This window comes from Lissotriton vulgaris, chromosome 2_1 (genome assembly GCF_964263255.1).
Source record: "Lissotriton vulgaris chromosome 2_1, aLisVul1.2, whole genome shotgun sequence".
Taxonomy (NCBI): domain Eukaryota; kingdom Metazoa; phylum Chordata; class Amphibia; order Caudata; family Salamandridae; genus Lissotriton; species Lissotriton vulgaris.
Window position 1 is genome coordinate 540,597,808 of NC_141687.1, and position 12,932 is coordinate 540,610,739.

Genomic DNA, 12,932 nt, shown 5'->3' on the forward strand with positions numbered 1-12,932 from the left:
TGCTGCTGAATTAAAAAACTTAGTGAGCTTTTAAATAATATTAAATGCCAGAAGTGAAAAGGATATTAACGGTGACATCTACATAAAACATGGCCAGCTACGGGAAGTGCGAAAGGGCATGGAGCTGCCTAAGTTATAAGGTATCCCGTCCGGGAACCAGGGGTACGGTTCCTGCTCATGATGTACAATATACAATTACACTTTATTAGTTTTGAAATGCCAGAAATAATAAGTGGGAAGATACCCAGGGGTGTAAACTGCATAGAACAGTAAATGGAAATTGGAAGGCACGGGAATGACTGAGCTGGGGACCGAGGAGCGATCCTTACTCATGGGATTGTGTGAAGGTGCCAATGCCAATTGGGATTACATATGGGAGGTAATGACAGTGTCGAATTCATAGGGACATACACAATAGAGAGTTATTGCCAGAAGCGACTCAAGTAGCGGAAAAATAGGATACAGTCAATATATGAATGTGATTGTCTAGATTCAGGGTTATAGGCTATAAGACTGTTGCCCAGAGGATATTATCGTTCAGCCCCAGTATGTGGGTAGAAAGTCTATAAACCCAATCTTTGTTCTTTTTCGTAAAGACGCTTCTGTAAATTAGGGCCTGGAGTGACTTGTTCGATGACCGGCCAGGTCATGTCATTAGGAGTGTGATTGCTTGAGATGAAATGATCGGTCAATCTCGTTGCACTTTTCTTGCAGCGAATGGTGCTGCGGTGCTCACATATACGTTGTTTAATTTTTCGTGTTGTCATTCCAATGTATCTTTTTTTACATGTGCATTCGATCAAGTAAACAACGTTGCAGCTATTGCAGTTGGTGTGTGCCTCTTGCTTCCACACCTTCCCTGGTTCAATCTCAAGCTCTTTGGTATCGGATGCCAGGTGACACACACTACAGTTTCCACAGCGATAGTGACCTATGACGTCAGGCAGCCCCCATGCTTGAGTGATGGTTTGGTCTCCTGGAGGTTGTTTTATGATTGGTCTGGTGTTTACTAGACTGTCTTTTAGGCTATGTGATCTCTTGAAGGAGAACAATGGTTTCTCCCAATGGAGATTCCCGGTGTTTATTATCGACCAATGTTTATTTATGCTCCTCGTCACTTGGTTCGAGATGGTGTTATATATGGTTACACAGGTTAACGGTATGTCTTTATTCTTGGGCACATTTTTCTCCAAAAGTGCCGCTCTAGGCTGGTTCCGAGCCCTCTTCTGGCATTTCCTGATGGTTTTGGCTGGGTAACCACGGATAGTCAGTTTGTTACTTAGGTCAGTAGCCTGTTCTTTATATTCGCTCAATTTGCTACAGTTGCGTCGCAATCTTAAAAACTGACCGTAAGGGAGGTTTTCTCTAAGAGGGCGGGGATGAAAACTCTCGTATCTCAGGAGGTTGTTCTTTGAAGTTGGTTTGTAGTGCGTCCGAGTTGATAAATGGTCAGTTTCTTTTGTGATAACGACATCCAAGAACACCAACTCTTTGTTGTCAAAACAATGTGTGAACTTTAAATGTTGGTCACAGGTGTTAATCCAATTGATGAAATCATTTAGTAGTGTGAAAGGTCCCTGCCAAATCGCCAACACGTCATCAATGTAACGTTTCCAGAACTTAAGATTCTCAAAGAAGGGATTGTGGTTGCTCAGAATGAGCCTTCATCCTTGAATGTGCCAGATTGGCATTAAAACGCAATTTCTTTGAGTTTGAAGGAGACCTGTTTTTACAAACAGGCGGTACATCCATGGGCAGCGTTTTCGCGCCGAGCGTAGCGGGTCTCTACGTATTCAACTTTGAACAAAAATTCATTCTGAGCAACCACAATCCCTTCTTTGATAGGTGTGTTGTATCAAAAAAGACTCCGGTGTATGAGCCAAAACTCACCATACACTGCACTTCTTTGACTTTGTGTGCTATCTCCCCGGAGCATTCCTGACATGGGGTAATCAATTCCCCCCAATTAGCTCACATTACAACGCGATAAGGTCTGAATGAGTACTGTGTGAGGAAACCACGAGACACACGTGATGAGCACTGCACGACGTTACAGGCTTGTAGCGATCTCGTTTTAATTATCCTTTTCTCTCCACAGGTCTTTTTTTTTTTTATATATTTTCTTCATACCCTATTTTAGGGTTTTGAAGCATCAGCCTACTACAGATTTTTGCAGATAAGGCTCAGGAATCTAGGGCTGGCAGGGTGTTAGTGTACTCTGACCCCCCATTTTCCTTTCGGTCCTGAAGAAAACCCGGCTAACTGCTATGTATGGGTTGAAACATGTAGACCTTGCACATTCTGATACACACAGTCATAACTCACTGTAATTGTATCGCAACACGTTTTTATTTAATGTCCAGAAATCTTAAAATAAAATCCATTTGTCATAGATATACCAGGACATTTTTTAACATTTTTTCTGCACCACTCACAAGAACCCGCTCCACTGTATTCCAGGTGTTGCAGCACACCCTGTTGGCACTCGGCCTTCGGGGTGGCCCCGATGATGAAGCATGTCACCACTAGGTGGTGAGTGAGGGGTTTATTATAACCTAAGGAAGACTCCTGTCTCCATTTGTCCAGGTTCATCATCTGTCCTCATTCAGATCACCTTTCAAATTTTCTTGACTTAGCCATGATATCCTGTGGATGGTGGATATCATGGCTAAGTTTGTGAGCCCCTATCATCAAGCTAACGCCAAACTTCGATTTTCCAGCGATAATCTCTCAATTGGCAGCTAGCGCGAGGATTTTTATCACTACTGAGATAAACCTTGCTAATAGCAAGTTATCTCTGCGATAATTTCCGGCGATGCTTAGCGGTAAAAAATTCGTTGCTAAGCATCGTTAGCGGTAAATATCGCTAAACGTTGGTAATATGCCCCATGGTTTTTGCAATGTGAAAGGCGAATGACTTCATGGACTGACAATTCTCGACCAATCACGTACCGAGTTGGTCATCTTTTTGTATTCTTTTAGTTAGTCTTAGATCGAGAAAAGGTATAAAAATTGCCCCCTTGGAAAGAGCGCTGCTGGCTCGTTCCTGTGCTCGGGAGATGCTGTCGGACTTTTGACTCGCGTAAGAACTTTCGAACTTTACATTTTTCCCTTAGGTTTGCTTTAGTTAAGTTAGGGAAATAGGGTTTAGGGAATGAGTTCCTAAATGTTTGAGCATTTCTCATGCTGATTTTGATTTAAACTGACAGTCTAATGTGCCTTTCTAATAAAATAATGCTGCTTATTAAAATGCAAATAAAGAATTAAATTCTTAATACGTTTCTTTGCTCGATAAATAAAGTTAATAAAATAGATTTTGAAATGACAAGCTGGTCTTGTTCTTTTCGCATTTAGTTACCATTCGTTAATCCATTGCCTATGATTTTGACTTAATTAAATGTTTATGAAAGTTTTTTGATAAATTAGGTCATATGATTCAGTTGGTCAATTCATGTCTCTGTCATCTATGGGCCTAGCGTTAGATTTATAAATTATGGTGAGTATCGTGGTGTAGAGTTATATATATGAGACTGAATTTCCTTTGGCCCGCTGGATCAGCCCCAAATGATCTTTTCGAGCACTTTAGTAAGATAACTCCCGTATACTCTGTGTAATCCTTTCTCCACGTTGAGAAAGAGAAGGGCCATCAGTTGATGTCTCTGTTCAGCGACTTCCATGAGGGCTACCGCTAACCTGGTATTGTCATTATCATGGCTGTTACATATAAAGCTCAATTGCATCCAGGCGATCACGGTGGGCCTTATATGCTGAAGGCCGACCACCAGAATGGAAGCAAACAGATCCACATCACAGCTGAGAATTGGTATGAGCTGGTAGTTGAGGAGTACTTGCCCGGCTCGAGGCAGATTAAGATATGCAACTCTAACAAAGTATCTGTAACCACCCCAGTTGTCAAAAAAGAATTGAATATCTTGCTAAAGAATCTATCAGAAGAGGGGCATAAGCTTTACAGAAAGCGCCAGCATAGCCATCAGGGCCAGGTGGCTTGCGTGAGGAAAGGTTGCCAATTGCAATCCACACCTCCTCTGCTGTAATGTCATCTTACAAGAGACACAGCTCCTCCGACCTATCAGGGGGGACATAGGAAGTCAATTAGTGATCTTGTCACTAAGCATCAAGCTGTTGAGCCTAGTATAAGGTGCTGTAGTAATAAGTAAAAATCTCCAGGATCTCCTCTGTCTCTCATTGAAGAAGACCCTAGTAATCCAGCAACTTCGAAATGTGGTTTCGGGTGGAATGAATACGCAGTTTATTAGTGGTGACTCTTCTGCCAAGGTGGAGGAGCTTGGCCCCACTGTTTCAACTGCAAGCTGAATGTTAACGTTTGTTATTATCGTGTTGTTTGTTGCATTCAGCTTGCAGCTGAAGCCAGGCGGGTGGGGCTGGGCATCCTGGGTCACAGAAGGAGGAGTGGTAGCAGCACCTAAAGTGTGCATGACGGTTTGGCCAGCCGCCTTGAGCCAGCCAAAGCGTCATGCACACTGTACATGCTCTCCACCCAGGCAGCATTACAGCCTGGGTCAAGAACATGCAAAGCCTGACATCCTCTGTATGAGCGCCAAACCATAGCACTCAGACCAATCGCAATGCTGCTAAGGCAGCGTTGTGATTGGTCAGTGGATTCTGGGAGGCTGTGTGCTTCCTGCCGAGGGCAGATAGGAGGTGGTCAGTGGTGCAAAGATAAGTGCTTTTTTTTATTTTTATAATTTCCACACTCTCCCTCCATCCACCCTTCCCTCTGCCCCACTACCCATTGCGCGGTAGCAGTTGCTTCTGTAGTTTATGCACAAGGAGTCCATCAGCTTTGTCACCTTTCTCATAATATGTTTGGTTGATGTACAGCAGCTTTTTAGCAGCTGTTTTCATTAAAAGATGCTCAAGTTCGCCCTCAGCTGTTTTCAAGTCCCGCACAGTCCTATCTGAGGCCCGCTCCCTGTGACTCACTTCAACCTGTCGTATCTGAGGATGTGACACCTGCTGACGAAGCCTATTAGCCTTTTCAAAGGCCTCCGTATGGGAGATTAGCCCCCCTGAGAAACCTCTATCGCTGCATCCCGTAGAGACACAGGAGGGACATCTCCCATATCATTTTCAGGGAAGTAATGTTCAATAGTGTCTTTGAGACGGTCGCGAAGAACTGGGTCTCGTAGGGCAACTTCGATCAGGATCCATGGGTGAGGAAATGGACGTTGTGGAGTCACTAAACGAATTGTCACCTCTATTGGAGCAGGGTCATAAATAACACTCACTTCAATTTTAGAATCAATAAGACTAGTCAATAAAGATTGAGAAGTCCAAACATAATCTAGTCGGGAATATGTTCTATGTACATCAGAATAAAACATGAAATCTGGGTCCCGAGGTGGTGAGAATGCCACGCATCCATCACCGCCAGGTCTAGAATGCCTCGGGTCTGGGCTGGAGGAGGTTGAGGTTCACCATGTTGGAGATGGGAATGGTCACAGTTAGGGTCTAGGAGGACATTGAAGTTGCTTCTGTGTAAATGGGTAAGCCAAGGGAACAGATCTGTGAAGAAGTCTTCTCTGTCACTGTTGGGACCATAAATCGAAACTAAGGACAATTGTGTGGCGCCAAACCTGCCATGTATGCCCCTTATGCCTATTTGATGCCCCCGTGATCTCTATAGGTGGGGTCCAGAGCAAAAGAGATCTCAAAGAAGTAAGAAAGCAACTCCCCGGACCTTGCATCTATGACAGGAGAGGAATTGTGGGGGATACCAGTATGACTGTAGCCGTTTAGTGCCAGCACAGGAGAGGTGCGTCTCCTGCCGGAGCTCCACATCCACCGCCTTGTGGAGCAGCCAATTGGTCAGCGCCCTATGTTTGAGGGGGTATTGAGGCATTATATATTAAGGGAAAGAATATGGAGTGTCATCATGGGGGAGCTTGTATAGAACTGCGTAATGCATCTAAGAGTAAACTATATGAGTATGGCACCCTCTTCCCGTGGAACAATCTGTGTGCAGATGTGTCAGTAGCATGGAACAATTAACTAAACATCCAACTGATAATTATGTAATACAAGGCATAGTGGCACAATAGACATTGGGCCAATGATCTTTAAACAAATAATCAAAACAATAGAAAACATGAATAAGTAAAAAAGATATAGCAAATAGAAAATAGAGCAATAGGGGAGGAGAAAGCTCAAGATTAAATTCACGTAGATCTCCCCCCCCCCATTTCATGTGTAAGCTGTAGAAGAAGAAAAAATGAAACAATCATCAGACAGAAGAGAAAATGACCATCCCCCCTCTAACTCAGTGCCACAGTCACTGGGGAGATTAGCCAGATTCCCAGTAAGGGCATCTGAATTGTGAAGGTGGTGTATCTTCGTCTGGGGAAGGAGAAAGAAGGTTCTTGTCGGCCTGGCATTCTTGCTTCCGCACTTTTCTCTTGGTCTGTTGTGTGGATTGGAAACGCCATCCACCCCCTCCATTGACCAAGGCAAGGACCCGGTCCCAGAAGGCTGGGCTCCAGGAGGTGGGGGGAGGCTGAGCGCCTCTCAAGTCTCCTGTGACATACGGACGTCCAGTCTCTTGTTTTGGTGTGTGAAGTGGAGGCAGAGCGGGAAGCCCCATCAGTAAGGGATCTTGTTAGTTTGAAAGTGGTGAGTAATGTCCTTGAAATCGTTGTGGCGGGCAAATGTTTGAGCCAATGTTTTGAGCTGATACATCTTAATACAAGGATATGGAATCACCTCAGAAGTCAATTGGCTACTGTTGCTGGGCCGCCCTCATGATTACTTCTTTTAGATGAAAATAGTGGACACGGGTCAGGGCTAGATTTTTTTGTAGTTGAAAGTCCAAGTACACCCTATGAGTACGGTCAAGAAGAACCGGAGACTTTATCCGAAAGTTGCAAGAGGTGGGCAAAAAGGCCCTGAACATAGGACTCAAGTTCAGAAGGAGAAATAGAGGCGGCAAGGCCCCGAATGTTAATAATATTGCATCTGGAGAGGTTCTCAAGATCATCAAGCTTGTCCTGCAAAGCCAAATTACCCTGTTCCAGCTTTTAAATGCAGGCCGTCCTATCCACGTTATCCAGAGCGGATTCTGCTACCGTCACCTCCACTGTGGTTAAGCGTGATCCGTCTGCTGCAATGAGTGGTCAAGATGAAGGGGCGAAAAGTCCTTGCAAAATTCAGTGGTCAGGAGCCTGATATCCTCCTTAGTCACTGGGGATTAAGAGTCAAGGCCTTCTTGCTGACCTGAGGCCTGGAAGGAGGGATCAACTTCCACCGTTCGCATGAGGTCCGACTCCTGGAGCATATTGCGGATTGATGATGAGTGTTTGTTTTGGACGCCGCCAAGATGAAACTGGCGTGGAAAAAAGCGAGCGAAAAGGAGAGGGCCCTCCACCTCTGACACACTGCAGGAAATGGTGCGTGCACCCTGAGGCAATGTATAAATTCACTGGTCGGCCAGCAGTGCGTCTCCTCCCATGCAATGGCGGATAACAAAACGTAACTGCCGGAGAGGAGCCAAATGAGCTCTGTGGGGGGCAGTCAAAACTCCGACCGCCATCCAAGCTGTGCAGTAGGAGAGGAGAGAATGCTAGTCTCATATACAGTAAGGGTAGTAGCAAGGTAGTCTTCAAGACCTGGCTTTTCGAGCAGTAGAAGCATTCCCCACCCCAGCGCCTTGAGACCCTCAAGGGTGAGTAGTGCGCTGTACAAATGATATGATTGATTGATTGATTGATTGATTGATTGATTGATTGAAGGACCACTATGCTAGAATCCACTTATCCCAGACAACTTTCTCTCTCTCCATCCTCGCCGCTCCCGCCACTGCTCCCTACTTTTAGGTCCAGTCCACCTAAGGCCTGAGACCACATTTCTTTGGAGGCGTCAAAGTTTATACGCATACCTTGGGAGACCAACCCAGTCACCGATGTGAAGCCACCAGCCAAAAAAAAATAACAAGGATACAAGCACCAGATTATCGAGGGAGGAGGAGAGGCACCAGACAGTCCTCTCAGGGTCCCACAGAGTGCACCAAACTCTCAGCCTTGGCCCGAACCGGCACCCTAGCTGTTGAGTACAGTGCGAGGCATCTCGTTTTCAGGCAACTGAAGAAGGTTAGTAGTGGGAGCCAGCCCAAACCAGGATGGCCGACATGCCCTCCCACCGGCCCCAGTGGATCATTGCCACCTACGATGCACTCAGCCTAGGTCTAAACTGGGCCCCATGCCAATGTGTGCCTGATGGAATGCAGGCTGTCAGTGGGGAACAGCCAGATGGTCACGGAAAGGCAGGCGGGTAATGGCCCAGGAGGACCTCTAGCACTATCCTGCTCACCCACTTTACACAGGAACATTGTTTTTGATGCAGTGCAGCAGGTGCTGTCTAAAGATGGCAGCAGTGGCTACGCTACAGCAAACAACGCGGTGCCTCTACTGCATTTCTTCTGTCCCAACGGGATACAGAAGGCTTCTGCTCACAGCGTGTTGTCCTGGCATGGCGGGCAGTTGGCGAGGGGCAATCACGGCCATTGATGGTGTATTAAGGGGTGTTTCTGGGGTCCAACACACAAAGCTCAGGGGAGACGTGTATTGCCAGGTCTCCTCCCTGGCCACACCCCTGCCCAACAAATGTAACTGCGGGCAAAACGTATGTTTGGCCACGGTTGAGACTATTGTGTCTCCGCCATAGCCAAACTTCTCTGTCAGTCGTGGGGAGTAAGGGCTGTCAGAGAAAGGGCTACATGTCCGCCCACCTGATTTAGGTAAGGACGAGTAAAATCAATCTAATGCTCCCCCCACAATGGGAGAAGCTTCCCTTTGTGAGGGTTGTTTTGCTGTTCACCCTATGTGGGAAGGGTATGCCCATACGTGGGTCCCGTGCTCACTAAGCCACTGGAGTCAAGCTATCCCGGCTGATGAAGGCTGATAGCCAGAAACCGGTCCGAGGATGCTTGATTCCGGTCCAGGGAATACATGGCTTGGCAGTTCGGTTTGGATTGTTCCCATGAGGCACAGGGTCAAGACTGATTTGCATATGGCCATGTCTGAACTGGGGTGGCTTGGTGAGCAAAATAACAAAGGATTAAACCCACATCTGTGACTGGGGGGTGAATGGTTTGCCACTGTACAACATTCCGACCATCATCTTGTGTGTTTTGCTGTTCACCCTATGTGGGAAGGGTATGCCCAGACGTGGGTCCCGTGTTCACTAAGCCATTGGATTCAAGCTATCCTGGCTGATGAAGGCTGATAGCCAGAAACCGGTCCTAGGATGCTTGATTCGGGTCCAGGGAAGACATGGCTTGGCAGTTCGGTCTGGACTGGTCCTATGAGGCAAAGGGGCAAGACTGATTTGCATATGGCCATGTCTGAACTGGGGTGGCTTGGTGAGCAAAATAATGATGGAATAAACCCAGATCTGTGACTGGGGGTGAATGTTTTGCCATTGTGCAACATTCCGTCCATCATCTTGTGTGTTTTGCTGTTCACCCTCTGTGGGAAGGGTATGCCCAGACGTGGGTCCCATGCTCACTAAGCCACTGGAGTCAAGCTATCCTGGCTGATGAAGGCTGATAGCCAGAAACCGGTCCTAGGATGCTTGATTCCGGACCAGGGAAGACAGGGCTTGGCAGTTTGGTCTGGACTGTTCCCATGAGGCACAGGGTCAAGACTGATTCGCATATGGCCTTGTCTGAACTGGGGTTGCTTGGTGAGTAAAATAACGATGGATTAAACCCAGATCTGTGACTGGAGGTGAATGTTTTGCCAGTGTGCAACATTCCATCCATCATCTTGTGTGTTTTCCTGTTCACCCTATGTGGGAAGGTTATGCCCAGACGTGGGTCCCGTGCTCACTAAGCCACTGGAGTCAAGCTATCCTGGCTGATGAAGACTGATAGCCAGGAACTGGTCCTAGGATGCTTGATTCCGGTCCAGGGAAGACATGGCTTGGCAGTTCGGTCTGGACCATTCCCATGAGGCGCAGGGTCAAGACTGATTAACATATGGTCATGTCTGAACTGGGGTGGCTTGGTGAGCAAAATAACGATGGATGAAACCCAGATCCGTGACTAGGGGTGAATGTTTTGCCATTGTGCAACACTCCGTCCGTCATCTTGTGTGTTTTGCTGTTCACCCTATGTGGTTAGGGTATGCCCAGATGTGAGTCCAGTGCTCACTAAGCCACTGGAGTCAAGCTATCCTGGCTGATGAAGGCTGATAGCCAGAAACCGGTCCAAGGATGCTTGATTCTGGTCCAGGGAATACATGGCTTGGCAGTTCGGTTTGGACTGTTCCCATGAGGCACAGGGTCAAGACTGATTTGCATATGGCCATGTCTGAACCGGGGTGGCTTGGTGAGCAAAATAACGATGGATTAAACCCATATCTGTGACTGGGGGTGAATGTTTTGCCATCGTGCAACATTCCCTCCATCATCTTGTGTGTTTTGAACTTCTAAAAGTGGCATTTCTATAATAAACACAATAAATCTGTGCACACTATTGCGAAGCATTTATTCTCACGAGTTCTCACATACTAAACTTGACCCTGCACTCCCCTCATATCAGGAATTACCATGGGCACACATATCCCCATTCCTATGGGAGGGCAGGCCCTTCTCACCATACGCACTCAGAGTGCGCACACACTTTACACTGGGCCACAGTACTAAAGTACGCAGAGGTCTAAAATCACTACCACTATGCCAGAGGCTAAAGGCAACAAGTCCAGGGGTTAACCTGCCAAAAAGGCCCAAGTCCAACAACACCATAAGAAAGTCTTCTACTTAATTTGTATTTCAACATTTCATCTAAATGATGCCATTTTTGCCTATTGAAATATCTACAAATTTTGATGCATTTTGAATTACTGCTTTGATTATGTCTAATGTTTGTAACTATGGTTACTGTATTATTTCTCTACTGCTTTCATTTATAATTCCTTGCTTCAGAAATGCAACTAAATTAATATAATATGATGAGCACTAACAATACATAACCCTACAATCTCTCCATACCCCTCCCTCTACCATACTCATGTTTATTTATGATGGTGACAGCTTGTCCTTGTAGTGAACCATATTTGCCTATGCTCAGTGTGTAGGATTACTGGCGGCCATTTAGAAGTGACAGTGCACAAGTACTTACAATGCAATCTCATAGAAAATTCATCAAAGATTTTTCCACATTGGTCATATTGGCACTTTGTTGGTTGATGTGGAGCACTGTAAGGGAGAAGACATCAACAATATATTTCTAACTTATGAAGCCAATATGGATCAAGAATCGCCAAGTATGGTTGTAAGGGTTTTTTGGGGGATTTCCAATCAATCCAGTATATAAGCAAACCAAAAATAAGTTCAAGAGATACAGCAATACTGCAGCTGGAATATCTCAGGCAGTTGAGTTGCAATAAAACGCGGTACAGAATTGTGATAGCCACAACAATCAGCCGCAGCCACTGGAGGTAAGAGCGGTGGGGTGGTGGAGCCCGTGGGGGGGATTTCGACGGTCAATGAGGAGAGCAAATTAAATAAATAATTAATTTTCCCTCGTCATCGTCTGTCGAAATACCCCCCCACCGGACCACACCGCCATTACCGGCAGTGGCTGTGGCTGACAATAATGAAGAAACAGATCAAAGCAAATAGGTGTTCCATAAAGAAACTTCACTTCTCTCTTCTAAACATTAATTTGCTACAGGGATATCTACCTAGGATTTCTATTTCGGGAGAATAGAAGATATCAGTATGATTAGAGTTCAGTAGAAGTCTTGAAAAAGAAATAAGAGCATATTTACAAAGGGATTGCGCTAAAGGAATTACGATTTTTACGACTTTCTGGTGGTGCAAAGCCCTGCACCATATTTACAAAGTGATTTTTTTTGCATGGCTTAATGCCGCTTTGTAAATATGGTACCCTTTCATACAGTTTTCTGAGTGAAAGGAGCGAGTAATGGATGTTGCTTTGAATGTTTCACCACAGCACCCATTGCCTTTTGATGCTGCCCCTGATTTACAAGGATCTGTGCATGCAAAACCAGATATTAGATTGGTGAACATGGAGAAATATTTTTATTTCTCTTTGTGTTAGCTTTTTCTATGTGTGCTGCATTCTGCAACATACATAGAAAGAGCAAAACACCTTTAACAATTGTTTGTGTGTAGGAAGGCCATTCTGGCACATAAACAATCATTAAATAATGGAGATTTTCTACTTCTATGTGTGCTGCAGAATGTAGAACACATAGAAAAAGCAAATCACCCTTATTGGTTGTTTATGTGTAAATGTAAATTGATAATTGTATAGCGCACTACTCACCCGCAAGGGTCTCAAGGCGCTTGTACGAATACCGCTGTGGAACCCATCCTGGCTTTCCCTGTGAGGCGTCCACTCCTGGGCACCCCCAAGGTGGAGGCCAGGCATCCTTAGCGTTGTGGGGGCCGTTGTGGAGATTAAGCAAGCTATTGCCCAGAGTTGCAGAGTGGGACTCCATGATAGGAATAGGCACGAGGCAAGAATTATCAGGTCCATGGAATTTTGAGCCCAAGACCCACCGAGGTGGGGACTTGAACCCTGGTCCCGGGCTAGACCTCTGCATCAGTGTCTGCTGCTCTAATCATTGAGCCACACTTCTCCAGGAATCAGGAATACCTTCCTGCACATAAACAATCATTCCCTGCTATGCAGACACCCTTGCATTATGAACCAAGGCTGGCTCTAAGCAGCTATTTCTAGTGCCAGCGCAAGGGGAAACACTGGAGTGCACAGTATTATTGCCTAGCTCGAGAATGGTTGCAGCTTGAACGAGCTCCGGCGGCCGCCCTACAAATCCTACATTATCCTTCGCTAAATGGGAAATTAATAATAACTCACCGGTGGCAGTGGCATCAGAAACATGGCGGCACGTCCTGGCTAAGTTTGA